The following is a 24,955-nucleotide window of genomic DNA, read 5'->3' on the forward strand; positions in this document are numbered from 1 at the left end:
AGATCCACATAGGACAAATTTCATACATGGTCTTTATTAAAACAAAATGTGAGCCAAGATACAAAATAAAATGTGACATGACATAAAGGAAAAAGCATACGAAAGCAAAGTAAAAACTAGTAAAGAGCGTGTAGAGAAAAAAACTCAAATATTAAAGGGAATGCAAAAAAAATGTTGTAATGAAAATGCAAATGTAACTAGCATGCAACTGAGCAAAAGAATAGAACTAGACCTAAATCCTAATATATCTAAACTAGAAGGTCATGATCATGTGAAATCAAATTTCCAATAAAGCCATGAGAGTTTCTCCCGACTTGCAAATAGAAAGATATCAAAGATTAGAACCATTACGAAACAATGTTCAAAGATAAATATGTTTACATGAACAATTTGCACAAGAAATTAAAGGTCTTGTCTACAAGCATAATAGTGTGCTATAAAGACTCGCTCTGTCCAATCTGTAGATTTACCTTGATGAAGGGAGCTTGCAAATAAATTTGCGTCCATATGTTTAATAAGCGCAAGATGAAATTGGAACTTATGATTAACAACAAAGCTTTTGAGGTACGACTCTTCCAACTAGTCAGCGATAAGATCCTGATATTGAATACAACCATTTTGAAAAGATTGAAATTATTGTAGAGATAAGAAATTAATCAAATTCATTATCCATACAAGGAGAATCTTTTAAGATATAACTGAATCTTTTTTAGGAAGTTCGTCAAGGTCATGAGGACCTGACATAACCATTATTGAAAATTTAAGTACCTCAACTTCTTAACAATTATCCAAATGGTAAGATAGTGAATCATAAAACCTTGTGGGTTTAATGCAACAAATAGATTTAGGATAACAACTATCATTGGATAAACCAGTGGGGAAATAATTAATGAGATGATAGTTGTTAGTATGTCGATAATTTCTATTAGTTAGCACATGAGATCCTCTATTATCCAAATATGAATATGTGTTTACTTGTGATGTTTTACAAATGTTATGTACATATGCGTGAGATATGCATTCAAAACTTGATTTCTGTATAAGGTATTTTCTAGAATCATTAACACTACCTTAAGGATTAAGAAGAATAACTTGAAAATGATAAAAATACTTCAAGAGTGAGCTCACGTACAATAAAACAATGTTGAGAAAAAATCATGTGAGATAACTCTAATATAATGTATTTCAAGGATATCATTAGGGTCGCAAGATCCTGACATAACCATCAGCTGAAGTTGAAGCACCTCGACTTCCTGCCAAATCCCTAAACTTCCAAATATTAGATGATTAAATTTACAAGGCATGGTCAGGTTGGTATGTGAGTAAGGATAGTTGTCACTAGTTATTTCCACAAGATCATCATTACTCATATGGAAGCTGCTAGAATTGATAATTCCATTGGTTATTTCATTGTTGTTAGAAAATTTATATAATAAACGCTCAATAATTGAATTACTTTCTTCTTCCTCATACAAGAACTCATCACCTTGTTTCACTTTAAAATCTATCTCATCTAATGGTGGGTCTGAAGAGCATAGCACATTTTCTCCATGTGTTGTTTCATTACATGTGTCAAGGGAAAATGGAGGGTAAGAAAAAGAAATGTTGGTAAGAAGTATTCTATGATCATATCACATTCCAAATCAAAACCCTACATATCCAAGTTTGTTTGAGAAATCAAGAAACCAGCGTATGTATTTGGGCGCTCGTCACCATGTATATCAATGGAGTCATTGTGATAACATTGATGGCTTCCTAAGCCTTAATTCGTATCAAGAGTTTGAGTTTCAACTGAATTATCGTTGGGATCACATGATTCTTGATTAGTTAAAATTGTGGAAGGATCATCTAAAGAGAGAGGAATTTGAAAAATAGAAGTAAGAGAGAATGAATTTTCGTCCTTTTCCTCCTTAACTTGTGAAATATATACATCTTTTATCTTATCACCACTTGAACCATCCAATTGAGAATCAAGGGTGTCTAAAGCAAATGGTGATGGAGCGGGTTGACTAATTCAATCGAGTAAAAGGGAGCCATGAGGCATAAATGATAAAGGATTAAAAGTATCCCTTGAAGATGCAATTTTTTCAATCAGATCAGGCTCAAGATTAAGATTATGTATGTTAATTTCATCTTCAGAAACCATGGGATCAACCTTTACATTAGGCTCAATGAATTTGTCAAAAAATTAAAAACTCCTCTAGATAAGATCTTGATCATGGGAAGAAAATGATGATGGAATAATTGCATAAACAATGTGGCTTTCAAGTTTCCCAACTTCAAAATCAGTACATGAGTTTAATCTAATTGGTAAAGGAAAAGGAGGAGGAGAAGGAATAAATGGGACATCAGATTCATCTTCTAATATTTGAGGTGCCTCATGACCGAGATGAGTTTTGAAAATAGAGTTTAAAATGAGGCTTGAAGATGATTCAGATTCAAATTGTTCAATAGAGGCCTAAATCAAATGCTGAAACGTTTCACTCATGAAATCCAAATCCGCATCTTCCTCGGGAAAATCATAACAAAGATGAAGAAATCAATCAAGAAAAAATTCTAACAATTCATCGGATTTCATGCTAATTCGATTAACCCTCATATAAACATCTTGATATTTGTACGTGTCAAAATATTGATGAATCTCCTTGAACATTTGTTCAAATGAATGGATAGAAGCATATGGCAAGGTATGATACCATTGCTTAGCATGATATTCAAAAGTGAGGATGAATAATCTACAAGCAGCATATTCGGAATTCAATTCATAAGAATTAAAAAACTCAAGAAACTGAAGTGTATGCTTATTTATATATGTTCCATCCTCACCACTGAACTTCAAACATGACAAGTCATGAATTAATTCCATAGGGCTATAAAATTTCCACTTGTACCAAAACATCTCAAGAATATGATTTGGGTAGAAGCCATTTAAGATGAGAGATTCAAAATAGACTTCATGGGCCCAACTTGTCATTTGGCCATCCTCTTAGCACCAAATCTGTTGGTGGTGTGAGATGCCGCAAACAGTAGGGTGCCTCCCTGGTATGAAGTCCCAACTAGACCCCACACCATTTGGGATAGGAGCCTCATCTGGAATATGGGCCCAACCTCCATTACGATGATCTTATGGATACGCCTTGGATGTAATAAAGAAAATAAGAGACCACATATAGAGCTTTGAGATTTGCAAGTGAGTAAGCTTTGTTTGAAACCAATTGCAAAGTATAAAAGACACTTCCACAAAAGGGAAAGAAAGAATGAGCCTATAGAAGAAAAGTAATAGTATTATTCTAAAAGAGACACACAAGAGAAAGAAAAGACTCGTTAGTTTACCTGCAAAATAGTTCACAAGGTAACAAAGATCATCGAAGTAAATAACAACGCACATTCAACAAGATATATACAAAAGCCAATGAGATAGTTCATTTCCTTTAGTATGTAAGAACATAAACATATAACATAAATATTAAAATAATAGTCTTATAACATTCACGATACGTGCATGAAAGTGTGTTGGCTCAGAGAGATTCTAGTGATTAAGTGAAAGTTCCAAGTACACAATTACAATGGTGAAACACTAGCCCCAATAGTGGAACATGAAGTTACTAATTGCTTCTCCAAAGAATGATCTTATTTCATATACTAAACTAGGGAATCTAAGGCTAGCTCTGCAAAAGTCCCTTTGTTTTAGGCATGAGAACCTATTTATAACAAATGGGGTGACTCTTTATCTCCCATGTGACTCTTCACCTCCCTCATGACTCTTGAGCTTCTATGTAACCTTTAAACTCCTACATGAATCGAAGACTTCCTAGTGACTCTTCATGTTCCATGTGTGACCCTTGGGCCTCCACACATTATACATTTTCTCATTATCTTGAATTACATAATTACATTTCACCAATAATGTGGAAGTAACACATGATGCAAAACAACACTCTTGTGTTGACACTTTGAGGATCCATAATTTGGTGACTATGAAATAGACTTCCTTGTAATATATCAATGGAAAGTTCTTCTCTTTGTCGTTGAGTCTTGAACTCTTCATAATATATCTAACTTATACTTCATATTCACACTCCAAAGGGTATGGATAAGTGTTGGAGCCTTCTAATTCAACATGAGTTTCCATCTCCCTATCATGGTCCAAGGTTCCTTTACTCCTACACTTTGTGTCTCTTGTCGCTAAGTGTCCTTCTTGTAACCTCTTTGTGATGACCTGCTTGAGTATCATGTTGCCATGTTAGGATGGTAAGACCTGCAAATTAAGTTTACTCATAACAAGACAACATAAAACTCGAAAGTACCTATTCTATCTTGTTTTCTCATGTGAAATTTTGACTGTGATGGGACAGTGCAAAATAACTTAAAGAGGATCCTTCTTAGGCATAGTGCATAGGATCCAGAGGAAAGAAGTGAGGGACTAAGCACTGTGATTGTGCAATGTGTAGTGGCAAGGGAGGAGCAAGTCATGTATTGCACATTGGGTATGTCCAAGGGACAAGGAAGGCCTACCTACTCATAAAGGATGTGTAGTACAAAGTGCTTGAATGGAGGGGTCTAGGTTTCACATAGTTAATCACTGCAAGGGATGAAAGATGACACTACTACTCACTGAAAGTATGCAGTGCATAGTGGAGTCAATTTTGGCCAAGGCATTACGCAGAGGACAAGCTCAGGTGGAAAGAGTGACAAGCTTGGGCATTGTAACTATGTAGTGTGTAGTAGTTGAGGGAGCATGCCTAAGAATTGTGCATTTGACTTTTTCAAGGTTCTAGCAAAGACCAGACTTTCCACTAGAAATATGCAGTACATAGTGATGCATTGGGAAAGTGTAACTAGCAAGATGAAATGATTGTGCTCTAAAGTTGCTCAATGTGCAATTGAAGGAGGTTTTCCTCTATGATTGTGTAGGGCATAGTTACAAGAGGTAAGAACTCCACTACTATGGCTTAGGAATTCGCAGTGCATAGTACACTTGGCTAAGGATTGAATATTAGTCATGGATTGCATAAGTTGTGAGGACCAAGAGAACTCCAAAATTGTCTAAGTGTGGGATCAGTGAGACCAAAGAGTAGGAGTAAAAGCATACAATAATTCCTTAACATGATAATAGACACCTATACAACCAAGCACATGACCAAAAAAATATATAGTACCCAAAATAAACATGTATACAGTGAAACGACACTTATCTCCAAGTGTGACACTTAATATATACTTTATGACACAAGTGTCAACTGTAACCAACATGGGCATTGTGCCATGGAAGAGAGTATAGAACATGTTCTAATGATAAATAGCATCGACTACTACAAGAGAGTGTGCTGGAGCTGCCTCTAGAAGGTGTGCCATGGTGTTATTTAAGATGTGTGAAAACAAGAAAAAGTGAAACATACAACTGTCAAAGCGACACATGCAAGAAGTAAAGCAATCAAAAGTGATACTTGCAAAAGATATAGAAAGAAAAATGATAGATGTAATAGCAGAAGAAAGCAAAAGGGACACTTCCTAAAGAAAAAGTGACAGATGAGAAACTCACCAAGAAAATGGGGCATTTGCAACCACGATTGAGAGAATGCTCTTTATATTCCAACAATTCACGGAGCTCAAAAGTAGAAGATGAATATAAATATGAGATTTGGACTAGACTCTTTATACAGGGAGAGAAGACATGAAATTAGGTTTAGGATTGGTGAGTGGACTTAGTGCATGTCGGGAAACTAGGAGCCAAGATTGAATTGGCTAAATTGAATAAGTGCACTCTCACTTTCAACAGACTGTGCTATCACTATCTGCGAAGGATGTCCTTACACTTTCACTGTCCATAAGGATTTCATAGTCTCTCTCTCTAAGAACTGCACAAGAACTGGCATCAAGGACTATGAAAATATTTTCCACCTGCAAGGATTTTGCAATCACTTCAAGGATTACGTAGTGTTGTCATCAAGGATTGTGTAGTCACCATCTATAGAGATTGCATGGTCACTATCATTATGAACTACGTAGTCAGTGTCATTAGGTACTTTGTAGTACTTGACTTCCAAGGATACACATTGACTACTAGGCTTGCTTAAAAGAAGTTTGTTATGCAGGAATCACAAGATGTTCATGTAAAACCAGGTCATTTCGACACTTTTAATTCTTAAATCAAGACTTGAACACTTGAAAAAAATGATTGAAATCAACCTTAATGGCTTGAAATGAAATATGGCATGACCGTCGGAAGGCTCTAAAATTTGGATGTAGGAAAAAATTTGGAGGGTGTTTGTGGTAGCGAAAACAACTACTTTATTTTGTGGAAAATGAAAAAGAATGTTATTAGGAATCTTAGAGGATTTCTATTGTGTTAGTCCTATGGTAAAATATTCAAAAGTATTATAGTTGTAATAGATAAATATTTGTACATGTCATTGTGTTGGTGTGTGTATCTACCTCCTCTAACTTATTGCAAATAGCAAGGAGACTATAGGTGAAGGTTAAGCCCTACCTTGTTGAAGAGGTTTGTAAGACGTTAAAATAGGAACTCACCCTAGAACTTCCTTTGAGGGTGAGAAAGAAATGAATGAAAGAATGTCACCTCAAGTATATATATATATATATATATATATATATATATATATATATATATATATATATATATATATATATATATATATATATATATACCTCAAGTATATAGAATGTCACCATATATATATACCTCAAGTATATATATGTATAAGTATATATATATATATATGGTTAGGTAATCAAGACAGAAAGATAAGGCAGTTTGATCAAGTTAGTTTTTCAGGCATTGACCAAGGAAAACCCCATATTCATTAGCCTAGTAATAGAAATACTAAAATTTGGAAGATTAGAGCTCAAACAAAACCTGGAAATTCCCATGACAGAATCCACTAGGTCTTTGGCTCAGCATAGTATACAATAATTAATGTTTCCAGTTATATAGTTCAATAAGGTAGACAAAAAAACTCGTAGATAACCTGCAAAGTATGTACATATATAAACAAGAAGAAAAATAATAACCATAATTGCACAGAATGTAAATAATAAAACATGTCATATATGTATACAAAAATAAGTGGGAAATCCATGGCGTGAATTTTTTCTAGAGATGAAATAAATAACTTACATATCTTTCTATGAGAGAAGTTACACAGTTAAGCCTTTTACCTATGACCCATAGGTTCAGAAATTCAATCTATATCCGCATGTTCCACTACCTTCTTTTGAATTTCAATTTATTCAGACATAATAGAAGCAAATGAAAGAAAAACATGTGGGGAACTATTATCTATTAATCAATAGAGTGTTTCAAAATAATAACCTTTAGAAAAAAAATTACACATACATTATAAATTTCATCGAACCGGGCTGATGCGGGACCTTTCCATTAACCCTAAGCTATAAAAATTTTTGAAGGGTCTCGTTCACACAAAGTATGAGAACCTTGGAAAAGAAAATGAAAAAATCTATGATCACCTGGAATTACCACAAATTCGGGGAATGAAAACTTGTGAAAAAAATCCATTTTGAAGAATGGCTCGACGAAGATATCCATAGCCATAACTAACCTGCAAGGCAGATGTGAATTTTGGTTAGAAGCACTGAAGTCCTCTTAATATTTTATTATAAAATTAATGCAACAAAATATAAGTACAACCGCGGAGGGAATTCACCTTTCAAACTAACACAGAACCAGAGCAAAAAACCCTACTCTAAAACACATGAAATATTGATGTTGAAGCTTACATTGTAAAGGTTATGCCTTCTTTTGAAAAGAAAAAGAAAGAGCCAGGGTCTGAATCTTGCAGAAAAATGGTTTTAAAAATATTTCCTTGCAAGTATCGAATGGTATGGAGCTTAGTATAAAATCCTCAAGTTAGTGGATGCCATAACCGGAGGGTCGCATCAAGGCTAGTGTTTCACTGGAAACTTTAACCTAAAATACTGATTATTAGAGAACTAAATTCAACTGATGGAACAACCAAATCCTAAGAAAATTAGTTGCAAGAATCAATCCACGAGAAAATAAAAAAACTGAGTTCCTTTACGGTCAAATGTTGACCTGGAGGTGGAATATTTGTGTTGGACCACAAGCTATACCTTGTTGGAGGCATTCAAGGAAAATCCAACCAAGAAGTTACAAAGTTGATCATCGGATTTGAGGGATAAACCTTACTTTCCATATTAGAAAACCCTAGTTGTGGAGCTCATTTCTTTAGAGGCGTATGAAAAAATGAGTGCTTGATTGTAGCGCGGGAATAACGGGCAGCAGTTACTCAAACTACCCTTAAAAAAATCACCATAGATCAATCCATATGTTATTCAGACAGTCAAAAGCTTACATGTCAACAAGTAGCATGGCATGTGGTCCATGCCACACGTACAACAATATCACACGGGACAGGTGTAGAAATGCCTCCACAATAGATGGATTAGCCACGGAGGACTCCAAGGAGTCTAGAAGTATTGTAAGCATGAGAAATATTTAACCCAAATAAAGGTAATTCCAATCAAACGCAAAAACCCTTGTTACATACCAATATATGTATATGCAATAATCCACAGAAAACCTCTGTGTATGTAGGTTTAACCCTTGGTAATGATCTAAATGATAAGTGTCACACCAAAAAGGTCAAAATAACAAATCATATGGACTAAGGTTGAACATAACACTTAATTATGTATTGTGATGAACAATGGTTGTGGCATTTGTTTATTTTATGCAAACATCACTTAAACCTTTCATTGTTGGAAGGGTTGGTTAGACCCACATTTTAAATAATATATGTTAAGTAATGTAAGAATAACATTGAGCCATAATAAGTTACTCAAGGGGAGAACCATGTCATAAATGGTTGAAAAATATTAATGTCTTGAGAAAGAGAGATTTGGAATTTATGTAAAACAAAATAATAAGGAAAAATTACAGGGTTTCAATAATTGAATTAATTCATGTTTATGTGTGTGTGTTTGTGGATCCTAATTTATGCATTAAAAAACACCATTACTGAATCATAAGTAATTTTTAAGATACTTTAGAGGGATGTTACATTTAGTATCAGAGAAAACACGAGGTTCAATGCTACGATCTTTGAGTTGACTATGCCTTCATCTAATAAAAGAATGCTTACTTTTACACAGAGAGAAAAAAAGGGAAGAGTCGACAGAAGAGAAATATAATGAAAGAACCCCACAGTGAAACTCATATAGGAGATGAAGAAATTTATATGCATTTGGGCTAATAGTCACAAGTTCCTACTAGATAATTCTTGAATTTGATTAAAGATCTATAAACCGAATTAGTGAATCTTCATGTTGGGCATGAACAACTACTTAAAGTAAGTGCATAATAGGAACAGTTGATCAAAAATTTGATAGATAAGTCAAATCATAAGACTATAGAAACAGTGAGAGAGGAAGAGAACATAAGAGAGACCTCAAAATGTAATACATTTGAAGAAATGGAAAAAAGTAAGGAAGAAATATTTGAAGGGCAAGAGCACAACAAATCAAAATTTAATTCTAAGTTTGGAAAAAAAATCCCAAAATGGAATTACAAGGAGAATTTAACAAGATCAGACCCCCAACATATGATGGGGAATATGAAGAAGAAATAGAATCATGGCTTCTCAATATATAAAATAAATAAATAAATTTAATTTTATGAATATTCTACTGAATTAGAAGCCATGTTAGCTACTTACTAGTTATAGTGAAAAGCTTCCCTGTGGTGGGAAGAGGTTAAAACAATTTATAATTTAGTAGATAAAGAGGTTAATTGGGAAGAATTTCAGTGACTGTTTAAGGAAAAATATCTTACTAAGCATTATTTTGACAATAACGTTAAACAATTTAATAATTTAAAACTTAGCTAGATGTCTATGGATGAGTTGGTAACCAAATTCACTCACCTTTTACGATATGTTCCCTATATAAGGGAAGAAAAAGTGAAGCTGCAACATTTTATAAATTGCATCCCACTATCTTTTAAGGAATGAATCGAATAAAATAACCCCAAAAAAATGGATGAGGTTATCAAAAAGAAAGAATTTGTTACCCATAGGAAATACAGGGAAATGAGAATTTGAAAACATGTCCTGATAAGAAGAAAGATCATTTTTTCAAGGTGGTAAGGGAGGAAAATTTGGACAGTTTAAGTGGTCTAGTAAAAACAATCAAAACCAGAGATTCAATAACAATAATAACCAAACCAAAATATCCCAAGTGAAAACTCAAAATGGATCTAAAAGAACTGAATTTAACAAAGGATTTAATGGAAAGGATAAAAATCCTTTGAAGTGTTGGGGTAGCGGTGAACCCCACCTACTACAAAATTATCCTTACAACACAAGATCGGTACACCATATATAGAATATTCAAGAGGCCTCCACTGTCAATGAAAAGTGCCAATTAGAGCATCAATCCACCATGATGGAGATAAAAGGTACTATATTTAACCAATCTATTTTGTATTAATAGACCGTATTTCTATCCTAGGTTATGTTAGCCTTAGATAATAAAAAATTGTAAATTACATTAGAGGAAATTTCAGCCTAAAGGTGCCCATGAAATTTTCATGTAATTTCCATGTCATTATCTGTAAACGAATCAAAATCCTTTAAATTTAAAAACAAGTACATGTAAATATTTTGGCGAGAAAAGGAGAAAAGCTTATTTTTTAATTCTATTCTTGGCTTATCCCCTTATAGTTTTACTCAAATTTCAAATGTAGACACTCTTTGGATGCGAAATTAAATTCCAAATCCAATGAGTACCCATTATGAATACTTTTGAGAGGACCCACATTGATAAAAATTGAAGATACGTTAAGAAAATGTGATGAACAAGTTTTTTAATGTATCTTCAATTTTTATTAATGTGAGTCTTGTCAAAATTATGCATAATGAGTATTCGTTGGGTTTGGAATTTAATTCCGCATCTAATGAGTGTCTACACTTGAAATTTGAGTAAATCAATAAGGAGATAAGCCAAAAATACAATTAAAAAAACAAAAGTAGCTTTCTTCTTTTCCCTCCAAAATTCATAAGTCTTATTTTATTATTTTAACTATTCTTTTAATAGTTCTCGTTAGGAGGTCACTTTTAGGCTAAAATTTCCTCTAATGAAGGCTGCAAAATATAAAATTTCCTGGCTGGTTCAATTAGCCACTGGAGAAAAAAAAAAATGCAACTTGGGTTATGGAATTCCCAGTTATACTCAGCAGGAATCAAACTACAGTGAATTTAAAAATACTACCCTTAGGCTCAAATGATATTTTAATGGGGATGGATTGGTTGAAGGTACATAGGGAAATTGTTAATTGTCTTGATAAAACACTCACATGTACAACAAAAAGTGGATAAAATCAAATTTTAAGGGGCATACCTAAGCCCATTTCTATGCACCAAATATATACATTACAATTAAAAAAGGTTGCAAGGAAAGGATTCAAACCTTTTCTATCAAAGTCGAAGACCACTCATGGGAGAAGTCAGCCAAATATTTGGATCAGTTAGAGGTTATACAAGATTACCAAGATGTGTTTCCTGACCAGATTCTTGGTTTACAGCCTAAAAGCGAGATAGGTTTCACCATCAAGCTGATACCAAGAGCAGTATCAGTATCAAAGGCTCCCTACTGAATGAGGTACTGGAGTTGATGGAGTTGAAGATGCAGTTGCAATAATTATTATACAAAGGGTACATCATACCTAGTTTGTCACCATGGGGTGTACTAGTCCTATTTATTAAGAAAAAATGGAACATTTAGTCTATTTATTGATTACCACCCAACTGAAGAAGTTAACAATTAAAAATATATGTCTCTTACCTCGAATAGATGTTTTATTTGACCAAGTCAAGGGAATAATTGTGTTCTCTAAAATAGACCTCATATCTAGTTAATACTAACTCCGAATTAAGGAGGAAGACATACCAAAAAAAACTTTTCAAACTATGTATGGACACTACAAATTTACATCTTTACCTTTTGGACTTATGAATGCACGTGCAACATTCATGTGTTTGATGAATAATGTGGTCAACAAATTCTTGGATAACTTTATATTAATTTTTATAGATGATATTTTAATATAGTTAAGGACCTTGGAAGAACATAAGTATCATTTGGAGATAGTACTACATACCTTACGTGAACATCAATTATATGCAAAATTCAGAAAATGAAAATTTTACCAAGACAAGATATAATATATTGGGCATGTAATCTTGAAGGAAGGGATAACAGTGGATCCCGAAAAGTAAAGGACATTCTTGATTGGCCAATTCCAAAAGATGTGGTAGATGTAAGGTCATTCATGGGGATCATTGGTTACTACTGCAGATTTATAGAAGGATTCTCTAAGTTAGCATACCTTATAACCTCCTTACAAAATAAACGAGTGAAATTTGTGTGGAAGTAACAATGCAAGAAATCTTTGAGAAATTGAAATATTTACTTATCGTTGCTCTGGTACTAGAAATAGTAGATCGTGATAAATATTTTGAATTATGTACTAATGCATTCTTGGAAGGTCTTGGAGGTATACTTATGCAGGAAGGATATGTTGTGTCTTATGAATCTCGTAAACTAAAAGAAAATGAGAAAAGTTATGTAGTTTACAATATTGAATTGGAAATTGTAATCCACACACTTAAAATGTGGAGACACTATATAACTGGTAAAAAGTTCACTTTGATTACTCACCATGTAAGTTTGAAACATTTTTCATCCAACAAGACATAAATGTTAGGCGGGCCAGATGGATGGCCTTCATGAGTGAGTATGATTTCAACATAAAACACATAAAGGGGAAAGAAAATAATGTGGCAGATGTGTTAGGTCGAAGTGTAAAACAAGAATATGAAGTGAAATTAATTCAAACTAAAACAAACTTTATTGGAGCAAATTAAAGAGGCAACATTAGAAGATCGGGATTATAACCAGCTTTGTGAGAATCTAGAAATTAAAATAGTTCAAAGAAAATTGGTTGATTATTCCATCAATAAAAGTGGAATATTGGCTTATAAGGGCAGACTTATGTTCCAAATGTTGATAAAAGTAAACCATTAATACTAGATGAACACCACAAGAGACCCTTTGCAGCTCATTCATAATACTAGAGGATGATCACCACTCTTAAAAACAATTTTTTTTTTGGCCCGGAATGAAGAAATAAGGTTTTGAATACTTGGAAAGATGCCGAGAATGTCAATAGGTGAAGGTAGAACACTAGCACTTAGTCGGGTTACTAAACCCCCTACCTTTACCAGAGTGGAAACGAGAGGTGATTTCCTTAGACTTCATTACTGGATTACCCTGAATACAGAAGCAACATGATTCTATTATGGTAGTGGTAGAAAAATTGACTAAGGTTGCCCATTTTATACCACTGCAATCCACGAATATAACTTTTCATGTAGAATAAGTCTTCATGAGAGAAATTTTTGATACTTCATGGTGTGCCAAAGATGCTTGTATCCGATAAAAATATGAAATTCAGCTCAAATTTTTGGAAGTCATTATTCACTAGGATGGGTACGTAGTTAAATTTTAGCACTACATACCATCCACAAACTAATGGGAAAATAGAAAGGGTTAACCAAGCTCTTGAAGATATGTTAAACATGTATGTAATGAACCAACCCACAAAATGGGAGGATTATCTACATTTGGTGGAGTGCGCCTATAACAATCGTTATTGGGGGTCACTAAATATGAGCCCCTTTTAGGTTTTGTGTGAAAGGAAGTGTCATGTTCCTTTAAGTTGGAGTCAACTTAAGGATAGGATATGTTAGATTTGGATATACCACAGGGAATGGAACAATTGGTGAAAAAGATCAGATAGAATTTGAAAGTAGCACGAGACAGATAGAAGATTTACACTGACTTGAAAATGACACATAAAGTGGTCCAAGTGGGGGAACATGTTTATATTAAATTTCAACCAAAAAGGAGTTCCTCAAAATTAAGGAGTTTTTCCCCTCAGTTGTGTGGGTCATTTGAGATACTAGCAGGAGTAGGGTCAGTGGCATACCAACTCACTCTACCAACCCATATTAGAATTCATAAAGTATTTCAAGTGTCTCTTTTGAAAAAGAATGTACATGATCTTTCTCATATAATTGAATAGAATGTTGTACAACTCGAACTTGAAGGAGAGTTCTAGGTCAAGCCTCTACAAATTTTAGGCCAGAGGGAAGCTACACTTTAGAACCAATACATCACCCATATTAAAGCACAATGGAAGTACTTGAGGCCTAAGTAGGCACCTAGGAGATGGAGGATGAAAAGAATTATTATTTCTATATGTTGTTTCAAACAAAAAGAGATTCTAAAAACATCGAGGATGGTGTTCCCTTTTAAGGGGAGGGGAGATGTAATACCCCTGGACAAGTTACTTTATGACTTTTACATTTAACTGTTGGTTGGAAAGATAAAATACAAATGACATGATATGTTGACGTAAATATTTATTTTCCTTAAGTAATGAAAGAAGAAATTGTATGTGTTAAAACACTTGGAAATATGTTAAAGTTTGTCATGTGAGATTTAACTCCTAACTGTCAAGAAAATAATTGAAATCAATTATGCCTAAGAAGTGGGTAGGAACAAAAGAATAGAAAATCCTCCCCTTGCAATTGTTTAGCAAAATTTGGTAGAGATAGAGCAGCAGATGATTTCATGATTAGAGATAGATGGCATGACGTAGAACCTACAAAATAGAATTGAGAGATATAAAGATAGTTTCTTTCAAGAATAAGACTAGTGGGAGAGAAATGTTGGTTTCAAACCTAGAGGATTACCAAGGCATTTCTACAGGGTTTAGGAGGTGAATTATGTTGAAGATTTCTTAGTTGTTTTCTTGAGAGAGAGGAGTGGAGCTCAAAGGGACCTAGATGAAAAAGCTAGTTCATTGTTCAAGAGGACCATGGAAGCATTTAGCATTTAAAATTTCCAAGAAGTCTTAGATAAGTATTCGAATGTTAGTGGTTTTTATGCTAACTGGTTTATTTTCTAGAAAATGAAAAATATTGTTATTAGAAATCTTAATGGATTGATATTGGATTAGTCCTATGGAAAAATATTCAAAATGATTATAGTTGTAATATATAAATATGTGTACATGTGATTGTGTTGGTTTGCCTCTAACTTGTTCTAGGTAGAAGGGAGACTACAGGTGAATGTTAAGCCCTACCTTACTAAGAGGTTGGTAAGAGATTAAAATGGAAACTCACCTTGGAACTTCCTTTGAGGGTGAAAATCAAATGAATAAAAGGATTTCACATCAAGTAAAGGTAATATCAAGTTTTAAGAATGAGGCTTTATATACCTAACTTTGTGTGTTTAATTCCTTTTGGTAACAGAATAAAATTTTAATAATAATAGAAAAAAAAATTGTATGCACACACACACACACACGCACACGCACATATGGTTAGGTAATAAAGAGCAAAATATAATGGAGATTTCTAGCATTAGGTGTTCCACCCTTTGCCCAATAATAGCAGTCTTGAACATTGGAATATTAGAAATTAGAGATCATCTGGTAGTTCCCATGACAAAATATGTTGGGTCTTTGGCTTAGTATAGTATCTACTAATTAAAGTTTCTAGTTATATAGTTCGATAAGGTACAAAGAAAATCTCGTAGACAACTTCCAAAGTATGTACTAAAAAAAAATAACCATAATTGCATAGAATGTAAAAAATAAAATATGGCATATATGTATACAAAAATAAGTGGGAAAGCCAAAATTGTGGGGCATGAAATCTTTGTAGAAATCTAATAAATAACTTACATATATTTTCTATGAGAGAAGTTACACAATTAATCTTTTTACATATGAGCTAGAGATTCATAAATTCAATCTATATATGCATGGGCCACTACCTTCTTTTGAATTTCAACTTATTCATAGTAAGTAATAGAATAAAAATAAAGAAAACCATGTCGGGCATGGTTAAAAGAAATAAAACCATGTGGGGCATTCTTATCTATTAATCAACAGAGGGTTTCATAACAATAACATGTTAGAGCCTTTAGAGTGAAAAGAAAACATATGTGTATAGTGTAATTAAGAATTCACAAGCCGAGACACATAATAGTGTATGTACAATTGTCTAAATATATATGAAGAAATAAAGGACCCATATACACCAATAATAACCCACAATGATAGAACAATGCTTCTGGTATGTATTGATATAACTTTTATAAAAAAAAATATTCACATAATTTATAAAGTTCATCGAACTGGGCCAACGCATAACCCTTCCAGTAACCCTAAGCTATACAAAATTTGGAAGGGTCTCGGTCACAAAGAGTATGAGAACCTTGGAAAATAAAATTATAAAACTTTGTGAACATCTAGAATGACCATGAAGTCGAGCAACAAAAACTTGAGAAAAAAAATCCATTTTGAAGAATGGCTCAATAAAGATATCCATAGCCATGACTAACCAGAAAGGAAGATATGAATTTTGGTTAGAAAAACTAAAACCCTCTTAAAAGTTTATTATAAAATCAATGCTACAAATTACAAGGATAGCTAAGGAGGGATAGCGAGAGCCCAAAACCCTACTCCATAACACATGAAATATCATTATCAAAACTTACGTTGTAAAGGTAAACCTTTCTTTAAAAAAAATGATCAAGCGTTTGAATCTTGTAGAAAAGGGGTTTTAAAAATTTTACCTTGCAAGAACTGAACGGTATGGATTTTGGTATCAAATCCTCAAGCTAGTGGATGCCATAAGCGAAGTGTTGCATTAAGGCTGGGGTTTCGCCTAAAATTTAAACAAAAAATCCCATTTTTAGAGAACTAAATTCAATCGTTGGAACAAAAAATTCTTAAGAAACTTAGTTGCAAGAATGATACCACAAGATAATATAATCAAATCGAGTCCTTTAGGCTCAAATGTCGCCCTATAGGTGAAATATTTGTTTCGGACCGCATTCGAGCCGAAGCCAAGCAAGAAATTACAAAGTTGATCCTCATATTTGAGCGATAGACCCTATTTGCAATATAAGAAAACCCCATTTGCAGAGCTCATTTCTTTAGCGGTGTATGAGAAAGTAAGTCTACGACTTTGCCGAAGGTAGAAGGAAGGGGGTTAGTTACTCAAACTGAGCCTAAACAAAAATCATCGTAGATCAAACCCTAACTAATATATATCGTCAAACTCTTAAATGTCAACAAGCAACTTGGCAAGTGGCCCATACCGCACCATTAATAATATCACAAGGGCTAAGGGAAAAAATGCCTCCATGATACCTCGATTATCAACAGAGGACTCCAAGGAGTCTAGAAGTCTCCAAAGCACAAGAACTATTTTAAGCCAGAAAAGATAATTCCAAACAAAAGCGAAAACCATTGCCACATACCAATATATGTATATACAACAATCCACGTAAAACCTATATGTATGTAGGTTAACCCTCGGTAATGCTCTAAATTATAATTATCACACTATAAGCTTGAGAGCACAAATCATATGGACTAAGGGTGAACATAACATTTAATTGTGTAGTGTAATGAAGAATGGTCGTGGAATTTGTATACTTTATGCAAGCATCACTTAAACCTTTGATTGTTGGAAGGGTTGGTTAAGCCCACATTTTAAATAATATGTTAAGTAAGGTAAGAATAAGGTTGATCCATAATAAGTTACTCAATGGGAGAACATGTCATAAATGGTAGAAAACTCTTACTCTCGTGAGAAAGAGAGATTTATGATTTAAATAAAACACAATAATAAGGAAAACTTACCAGGTTTGAATAATTGAATTAATTCATGCTACCATATATATATTTGGATATGAATTTATGCATTCAAAAAATTCCATAAGTAATTTTTGAAATACTTCATAGGGATGTAACAAAGGCATTGTTTAATTTTTGAAATACTTTAGAGGGATGTAAGAAAGACATTGTTTTTTTTTTTAATAGAGATTTGATAAAATTGGAATGATATAGAGAAGATTGGCATAACCTTTGGGTAAGGATAACAAGCACAAATTGATAAATGGTCTATTTTTTTTTTAAATCCTTCTTGGGGCATCTGAATTGGCGATGGTCATGAAAATGAAGTGTTATGTTCAAGGGCGTTCAAGGTTCAAATGTGATGGCCATGAAAATGAAGTGATGTGTTTGAGGAGGTTTGAGGTTCAAAGCTTCCCTCAGTCACATGTTCTTGTGAAAGAAGCATATGTATGCACCTAGAGGTTATAGTGGTAGCAGTTGGAACCGACCTATTATCACACGAGTACCAGACCAACCAAGTTTTCGACCCCTCTAGATACAAAAAATTAATAAAATATTTTAATAATATAACTTATTTTATAAATTTCACTTTCACAATTTTATAATATAATTCAAATTATATTAATTTATAATATCTTCTTATAACCACCTTGGATCCTAGTATACAAGTAGAGACCACAGGAAATGATGGCCTCCGTGACAGGCTACTCTAGAGCATTTATGGTGGGAGGATGGTGACACATCCCACCTTCCATCACCATCTGCCACATTCTTTGCATAATATGGGGTGGTTGGATTACATAGAATTTGCATTCAGTACATCATTGGGTAGAGAAATTAAGGTTAATTCTATAGGGGTTTACTCAACTTGTCATCGGCAACGCTAAGATAGGAGCGAAGTTTTGCAGAGACTAAAGAGGGAACTCATGTATGGTAGCCATGGTTTGTGAGCATGGTTGTCCTACATGAGGAAGAAGAGGAAGAGGTCATCAACCTATGCCTCCATGGCATGGTTCATGAGTAGAATAGTTTGATGAGGATCTTCGACTTTGCACTAGATGAATGATTGTTGAGAGGGAAGAAGAAGAAGTAGGGAACAGAGGTGATGTTCATTGGGTGTTGAGGAACTTACTTGGACAACACTTGAGAGATTGGGAGGATGTTCTGAGGGAAGTTGATAGTCAAATCATTGATTTAGACTTTCTTATTGTCCATGTTAGGTATGCATTGTGTGTTTTGGATGGTGCTCTAGGATTTCAGTTCCCTCCACCACCCCATCTGTTGTGCCTTCTAATTCCTTAGATAGCTCAAACTCGACCTCTTCTTTGAATCCCTCAAAATTAGCATCTCAAGGTGAAAAGCCACCCAGTCCTAAGAAGTTGGGGCTTAGAAGAATGGAGGATAAGACCTTTAAAAATAAGGATTATTGAGCAGTGATGACAAGGAACAGGCCAGTAGTAGTAGGGAAGTAACAAATGACAAGAAAAAGGAAGGAGTACCACAAGAGGATGCAGAAAAAAAAAACTTCATAGGAATACTAGTGGAGTGGTAAAGACCATCATGGTCGAAGGAAGGCTAGGATGATCACTTCAATCAATTCTCAACATGTATAGGGGTGTTATTGGGAATCAGGAAAGATATTTTTAGTCTCCTATGTTTTTTTTTGTATGTTAACTATGTTTTCGTTGTTAAAATATGGTTTCAAGGCACTTAGGTAGTCCATATCGTTTCCCATCTATGGGAAGATGGTCTTTCTCGGACTTGGCTTATTGCTAGTTTTAGGTTACACATACTCTTTTGTTTCTTGAACACGTTTAATCCAGAAAAGGTCCATCGAGGATTCTGGATGCATCTACTTTATGTGAATTCTTAGTAATCTAATGAAATCCTTCTTACAAAAAAAAATCTTCTTATAACCTTAATAATATTTAATATATAATATAACATATTATAATATACTTTAATAATAAAATAAATTTTAAACTTTCAAAATGATGATAATGATGATGATTAACATCCACTAAAATCAATATGGACTATGGAACCTTATGAAATTAAGAAATTAATCAAAATTTTTCTTTAACATGTTACTTCTATTCTCTAACATAGATTCATCTTCAAGTCATGCTCCACAAATTTTTAAGACGGATCAAATCTTCCAAAATACAAATATTTTTTTGAATGAAAGCTTGGGAAAATGCTTGCATTCTCCTTGGTAAAGTCGTAGTTAAGATAATCTATATTACTATTTATATTATATACAAATTTCACATTTCTGTATATAGGAATATTTTTAGTTTATATTTTGTTGATATTATTGTTATATTTTCCTACCATGTATTTTAATTTATTATTTTAATATAATATACATAGAATTAATATTTTGTATAGAAAAAACGTGTTTAAGAATAAAATCTACTCTAAATATTAAGTTTTTATATGTTTAATTATTAAATTTAAATATGAATTTTTAAAATAATATGGTTAATCAATATGAAATATTATTTTAATTTATATGGTAAAATGGATTTTAAGAGATATATATATATATATATATATATATATATATATATATATATATATAATATATTTATAAGATACTAAAATATTTTTATTATTTTTATTTTTATTTTTTATTTTTTTTTAATTTAGCTTGTTTATATTATGTTTTCTTATTATTATCGCTATAGATTGATATTAACTATAGATTTAGAAAATGTCAAATCACTTAAGGTGCAAACCTTTTTTAGAGAAAACTTGAAAAAATATTTGTATTTTGAAATATTTAATCCCGCTTGAAACTTCATAAATAGTGGTTCTCTATGCCCCACAAGGGCTTCACTAGGGGAGCAATATCATACCACATGCATTCATATTGGGGGAGATATAATGAGAAAAAAATGACATAATATATTGAGCATATATTAGGGGCTAAATGGTTTTTATATTGGTGGGCATAAAAGATGGAGTTCAAAGTTAATGAAAAAATATAAAGGGGTATAAAAAATTTAATGAAAAACTAATACCTACAATATCTAGTGAAGTTAGGGATTTTCAAATTCCGAAGGAGTATTGGGTTCATATTGGTAGGGGTTTAAATAATGTAATTTTTAGAGGTATTTTCCAATATGTAGTCAAATTAGGGGTATTGCTTAGTATGCCATGAATGCACGTGATATGTCAGAGGTTCATTGAGTTTCATTGAGTGAAGCCCTTGTGTATCCCCCATAGTGGTTCTCTTACCTGTCTCCCTTCCCACCCACACACACACACACACACATATATATACTTTATGCCATTTCTATCTCTTAAATTAAATTGATTAATTAAAAATTTTGTCAAGTGAACAAGTGTCATAAAATGAGTTATAGATTTTTGGGCATGGTATTAATAAGCCATGGTATTGTAACAATTCCTATTCGATAGTTAAGATTATTCACGGTAATGTGGGGGTGAATCATCATGTTCAATGATATTTTCACGCGTTTTTAGAAATTTATATATGTTTAGCTCATATATTAATTTTTTAATAATAATAATTTAAAACAAAATTATAATTTAATAAATTTCTATTTTTTTAATCTTTGGCTATGTAAGACCTACCATCAATTTAGTTTTTTCATTCTCATAATAGGTTACTACTACCAAATTTAATTATTTAAATAGCTAATATTGAAATATTTTACACTTAACATGGACTTTGAAATATTTATTTGTAAACAACATTTATTTTTTTAATTATTTTTAATATTTTCACATATTAATTTTATATTAGGAATTCAATAAATTAGGTCTACATTTTATTATTCTTATTAAAAAGTAATTAATTTATTAGTAATATTTTTATATATTAATTTTATATTAAGAATTGAATGAATTACACATCTCTCTTATTACTTGTATTAAAAAATAATTAATTTTTTTACTTTGAATTATTATCTTTTTCGGCATTGAAATATTTTATTATGATATTTAGAGATGTGTGTGTATGTGTAAACTTTATCTCAATGTGGTATTGAAATAAATTAGTTAACATGGATATTCATATATTTTATTTAAGTACTACATCTTTCTCACACTCAAAAGTGAAAATATAACGTTTTTTCTTTCTTTCTTTCTAACTTTATCTCTTGATATAGAATTATTTTAGTTTATGTTTTATTTACAATGAACTCATAGTGACAATGCTTTCTTTCTAACTTTATCTCTTGATATAAAGTATGTTAGTTTATGTTTTATTTACAATGAACGCATAGTGACAATGGGATTATTTTATTTATGGCTAAGAATGAGAGTGAAATCTTTTTGCCATGTCCACTTCATACTAGGTTGTAGCATCAACAATGGATTCAAAGTGAAAATGTGATTGATTTATTTATGGCTAAGAGTGTTGAAATATTTTTACCATATCTACTTCATACTTGGTTGTAGCATCAACAACAAACTCATAGTGAAGTGGGATTATTGATGTTTTATAAAAAATTTAATTAAAATTAGCCAAGTATATTCATTTTCTTTATTATAGTCTACATTGTTCTTTTATTTAGATAATATTTATTTTTATTTTAAATGGGACATGTGTCAACATGACTTTGAGCACACAAGAAATTACCTATATTTTTCATAGTGGATTGTAGAATGGACTTCTCTTGATTTAATGCTTTACAACAACATCTCATATAATTCTTCAATAAAACAACTCATATAATGCTTCAGCACAATATCTCCTCATACTGCATCTTCTTGAGATAACAATATAAATTTAATTTTAATAACTTTATATTCAAATTAATCAATTAAAAATATGTCAAATTTATAATGTGAAACTAAAAACTAATAAAAATAATTTGCAAAAATATAATATTTAAAATAAATAATCAATTTTAAACATTAAATAAAGTAAAAATATTTATAATATTAAAAAATGATTTCAAATCTATAAATATTTAATAAGTAAGAAAAGAAATCTCATATTGAAATATTCAATGCATTTTTTCCTATTTATATGACAAATTTTAAAATAGTGGTAAATTTTATGATAAGGCAAGAAAATGATGCTAAATAACGTTAAATTTTCTTTTGTTAACATTAACACTTTTTCTTCACTCATTATTATATGATTATATGGTTTGAAAATGGAACATCGTCATCATGGTCAACCATGTTCTATATGGTCATCCATAGTGAATATGGTAAATCATACTCATCTATATTGACAACCATGGTTGTCCGTAGTTAACCATGGTTAGACAAGTTAAAACATGATCACCATGAAGAACCATGTCACATCATATTCAACTATGGTAAAACCAACTACGTAGTGGTTGACCATGCTCATTCATGGTCAACCATGGTTACTATAGTCAACATAATCAACCATATAAATCTATAGTTATATGTCCATAACCCCAATAATGGTCAAACGTGCTCTATAATGGTCAACTATGGCCAAACAAGTACAACAACTTTCATCCATGGTCTACCAACTCAACAATGGTCAACCGTATTCATCTCTAGTTAAACAGTGACAACCATATTTAACAAGAGTCAATATCGTCAACCATATTCATTTATAGTTAAACAATATCAACCATAGTCAAACTTTGTGAAGCTTAGTTAACTATGGTGATCATGTTTGACAATGGTTAACCATGATTGGTCATAGTCAATTGTATTATCCCTCAGTAATTCTCTTCTTTCTTTGTAATAGAACAAGAGGACATGTAATTTATTTTTTTGAAGAAAATCCTAACAGTGCATGTGAACCATGAAGTCTTATGATGTTATAAAATATTTGATCTAAAAGGAACAAAGGACTGATAATTCTTTTACATCTACTTGCATTTTTTAATGAAACACTAGGCTCTTTTTTCTTTATTATGAATTTCCTCCATAGTCACTATTTTCAGATTATCATATCCTTCAACTAGGCATTTGCTAATTGTCTTTATTATAAAAAAAATTATAACTTTATGGATATGTTTCTTATGGTACCAACAACATAAATTCATTCTTCCCCTTTTTCTATTTAATAAGAGTCCTATAGACCTCTTAGAAGATGTATGCTAGCATTAAGGCTTCACTCTCTTTACTTAAAATATGATTGTCATACTTCATGGTAACATGAGTTTTTGTTAGGTTTTATGGGTTGAGATTACATTATTTATCTTTCCCTTGGAATTATAATACTATTTTGGCTCAACACAAATCTATTGACTCTTCACAAGGTCTGCATGGTCTAAAGGGTCCCTCATACATATGTATAGCATTGATATATTGTGTTAGATTACACATTTGTTCACATTTCTTGTTATTAGAGGCATGTTGACCATCTGAAACTTCTATTTATACTACCTAAGAAATGTGTAGGTAGAATCTGACAGAGCGATATATGGACCTTAGCCACGTGACTTCCATGTGAATGTATATGAAATCCCATTGGCACCTGCCCTATACTATATTTTAATTATGACGGTTCATATGTTTTAGGTTTATGATCAGTGGTGGAGGAAATCTAAGGTTAGTTTGGAGTAACTACCAACATCCTCCTATCATTCCAATGTTCATTTGCACCCTCAGGACTTGAGATAAGCTCTGCAACTTGGAATTCCCTTGATTCCATGACTGCAGTGCCTCTTCTTCCATTTGAAGGTTGAATTCTTGAATCTTGATGGTTCCACAAAGGTTTTTATAAACGAGGTTAGCTATTTTTATTCTTTTTCTGAGTTGATGGTAATTGGTATTGAAGAGAGTATGTTAATAATTATATACTTTCACAATTTTTGTTTCTGACCTCTTTGTGGATTTACATTTCAACTCGGTAATTATTTTTTCTTCCTTTTGCCACCTTTTACTAGGATAACACTACAACAATTGTCCCTCCTTGCAAAGTGAGTTCTTGCTCGAACAGTCAACCAGAAGTGGTCACCATTGCATGCACATGTGATAATTTTTCCAAGAAACCCCTAGGACAAATTTCCTTAGCAATTTAAATACTTTTACCACTATCAATTTGTGATTTTTTTAGCAGGGTTACAACATCTGTACCTTCTCCATGGAAGGTAATTGTTTTTGTTTAACTCTCTTTTTTTTTAATGTTATACTCTGAGCCTATTCTAAGAATTCTAATTTGTTTCTTCTCCTTCCTCACAGGTATGTCCTCCTAGGGCTAAGTACCCT

At 32.4% G+C, this 24,955-nt stretch overlaps 1 non-coding gene across 1 annotated transcript; it reads left to right on the top strand.

Moving 5' to 3' along the window:
* Positions 1 to 17,949: 17,949 nt before the first annotated feature.
* On the top strand, positions 17,950 to 18,053 carry LOC149262573 (U6 spliceosomal RNA). The gene has a single exon (XR_016261276.1). It is a non-coding gene; the product is annotated as a U6 spliceosomal RNA (small nuclear RNA).
* Positions 18,054 to 24,955: the final 6,902 nt, after the last annotated feature.

This window comes from Pinus tabuliformis, chromosome 6 (genome assembly GCF_031772625.1).
Source record: "Pinus tabuliformis cultivar Carrire ecotype Pingquan chromosome 6, CPIR1, whole genome shotgun sequence".
NCBI lineage: Eukaryota > Viridiplantae > Streptophyta > Pinopsida > Pinales > Pinaceae > Pinus > Pinus tabuliformis.